Genomic DNA, 3,729 nt, shown 5'->3' with positions numbered 1-3,729 from the left:
CTTATACGAATGTTTGCTGATATGACTATATGGTGTTATATATATATCACGTGTTCCAAGGCCATGACGTCATAGGTGAAGATGACCCTGGGACAGATGTCACCCTCAGCGGAGCATGAGGCATTTGGTCTGCAATAAACAAGTGACCAATATAAACAAGATACAGATAAGCTAAACACTTGAGGCTACTGATTGAACGTACGGACTTGATACAATCTGTGCGTGTTATGCTCAAGATGAACTCGATAATACCTTGCTTACATAAATGTCACAATGAACACCATGCACTTGGCAAAGGCGGTATGTGGATGGCTACTCTTGGATGACAATGGGTACACATAGCAAGAACCTGTCTTTAATTCAGATGAAAATATTAACGACAATGACGAGATTAATAGGTAGATATTACTGTGCGTTAATAAGTACATAGGACAAATATATGTCGTTTATTTGTTGGCTGACAAAACTTGATATAAGCATGCATAAGGCCGATTGACAATGGTTAGATCTGACAGCCGGTGTCTGAACATCAAAGAAGGAGTGACAATTCGGGAAATGTAGTTAATACGGCCTGTAATTTAGTATTATACCATTACAATGATTAAACTTGATAGATATGTGTTCTTTTATCAGGTGACAAGACATAGGTGGTAGACAAAACTTGGAAACGGACATTAAGAGAATAAGTAATAGGGGTGGTGTGTGTGTTTGTGTGTGTGTGTGTGTGTGGGGGGGGGGGGGGGGGGGGGGCTGTGTCTATAATCTATACGATCTAATCTATATGACCTTTAGCAACCCATGCTTGCCATAAAAGGCGACTATGTTTGTCGTAAGAGGCGACTAACGGGATCGGGTGGTCAGACTCGCTGACTTGGTTGACACGTCATCGGTTCCCAGTTGCGCAGATCGATGCTCGTGGTGTTGATCACTGGATTGTCTGGTTCCGAATCGATTATTTACATACCGTCGCCATATAGCTGGAATATTGCTGAGTGCGGCGTAAATGTAAACTCCCTCCCTCACCAACAGATAGATATGATAAACGTATGCCTGTAACTGTATGATAATGGGTACACGTGACGTTTTAATGCATGATAGAGTATGACAATAGGTAAATGTTACAACTTAATGTCTTTCACTGTATGACAATATGTAAATATAACACATTAATGGTTTGACGGTATGACATTATGTAATTATGACAACTTAATGTCTTAACTGTATGACGATATGTAAATATGACAAGTTAATGTCTTTAACTGCGTGAAGATATGATATCTACACACTGACGTGATTTTTCCACCTACCTTCTATCATCCACAACAACTATAGATGTTGACTACTTGCAACATAAGACAGTATATTTTACTTCCTATTAATTTAGGATAACTTTCCCGTACGTACGGATGATTAATATTTGGCTGAGAAGATCATCATTATGTACGGATGTATGCCTATATAGACTACTAAGTATAGCAAAGTCGCTATCACTCGCGACACGGTGAGACATGTTATAGCAACAGAAAATCGCAAGAACCAAGTGTGCATTATTAAATTAACTATGCTTTGGCAATCTTTCGAACTGACGGAAAATACCATTTAAACAACAAGGGTTTACATAGACGGACCCGTGAAGGTCCCGGGTAGACTGGGTCTTCAGCAACCCATGCTTGCCACACCCGTGAAGGTCCGGGGTAGACTGGGTCTTCAGCAACCCATGCTTGCCACACCCGTGAAGGTCCGGGGTAGACTGGGTCTTCAGCAACCCATGCTTGCCACACCCGTGTAGGTCCGGGGTAGACTGGGTCTTCAGCAACCCATGCTTGCCACACCCGTGAAGGTCCGGGGTAGACTGGGTCTTCAGCAACCCATGCTTGCCACACCCGTGAAGGTCCGGGGTAGACTGGGTCTTCAGCAACCCATGCTTGCCACACCCGTGAAGGTCCGGGGTAGACTGGGTCTTCAGCAACCCATGCTTGCCACACCCGTGAAGGTCCGGGGTAGACTGGGTCTTCAGCAACCCATGCTTGCCACAAAAGGCGACTATGCTTGTCGTAAGAGGCGACTAACGGGTTCAGGTGGTCAGCTCGCTGACTTGATTGACACATGTCATCGGTTCCCAATTGCGCAGATCGCAGCTCATGTTGTTGATCACTGGATTGTCTGGTCCCGACTCGATTATTTACAGACCGCCGCCACGTAGCTGGAATATTGCTAAGTTCGGCGTAAAATAAAACTCACTCACTCACTAAGATGTCTGATTCTTTAACTACTTGTATTTACTGTGAATCTACAACACTGTCACTATATGGCGGCAATATTGCCAATGTGACATTTTGACTCGCTCACTCACTCACATATTACTCGTGAAGGTCCCGGGGTAGAATAGGCCTTCAGCAACCCATGCTTGCCACAAAAGGCGACTATGCTTGTCGTAAGAGGCGACTACCGGGATTTGTTAGCGTATTTCTAGTTTAAAGTTGATGATCAGCATATGACAATTTCTTTCTGGTGATAACACCAGAGAACGTTCCAAACGCTCGTGAAGCCAGACCGTGTGATACTAATTATAACACCTTCACGCATGAACTCGTTCTTTGGTTCCATCCTCTTTGAGAACATCAGACTTGCAAAACATCTTATAGCTTGTATGTATGTATGTATGTATGTATGTATGTATGTATGTATGTATGTATGTATGTATGTATGTATGTATGTATGTATGTATGTATGTATGTATGTATGTATGTATGTATGTATGTATGTATGTATGTATGTATGTATGTATGTATGCATGTTAACCACGTGTTAACCACGTGTATAACATTGACATAAGACCTTGAATGGTTCATTAATCACGTGGAATGATACTTGCTCACGGCGGTTACAACGCCGGTTAAACAGGAGATTACCTTTTCCAGGAGCCCGTGGCGAGGCTCTCAATTATTCAATACACAACTGACCAAAGGAATACAATGTTTAACTTAGACTTTAAGATTGCTTATCTGACGACAAACAAAAAGATTCAATTAAGCTAAGAATGCTGTTGTTTACCTGACGTAAAGTCGTAAAGGTTTATGCCTTCCCTCAAAACAAGCGTTGTAAGTGTTATGGGTTGTACCGTTTGTTGGGTTCTGGGTTTAGGGTCATCGTGTTTAATGTATTCAGTGGCTGAGTAGTTGTGACTAAATATACGCATTTAGAGTCAATGCACACTGGAGTACGAAATGAATTTGCAATCCTATGAAATGTGCTCCGAGATGTCTGAGATATCAAACAATTGTTATTTTCAGACCAGATCATATGAAAAAAACACATAAAAGTATGTCTTGAATGCTGAGCAGTCACCAGTAATATCTATTGCATATGTGATGTGATATGTGATATGTCGTAATAGATGTCCTCTTTCCTTCACGTCATGGAGACGCGCCGCTCTGATTGGTTGAAATTTCGCATTGCGACTGACAATTGTGCTCTTTTGACAAAAAGGTCGATTTAAGGTAATTAATGATCGAAATGAGCAGTTGTAATGACGGGGTGTCATTTACAACGATGTCAGCAAGTGATTTGTACCCTATTAGAGTATATGTGACCTTTAAGTAAAATGTTGTTAAGGTCAACCCAAAGTTTGTACACTTAATTTATTGAATACAGTATCAAGATTGAAAGGAATAAGCATGTCACTTACTTATTCAAAACGTGCTAACTGATCACAGTCTTTGTCTAATA

This window comes from Haliotis asinina, chromosome 14 (assembly GCF_037392515.1).
Source record: "Haliotis asinina isolate JCU_RB_2024 chromosome 14, JCU_Hal_asi_v2, whole genome shotgun sequence".
Lineage (NCBI taxonomy): Eukaryota > Metazoa > Mollusca > Gastropoda > Lepetellida > Haliotidae > Haliotis > Haliotis asinina.
Note: the sequence above shows the minus strand (reverse complement) of the source record.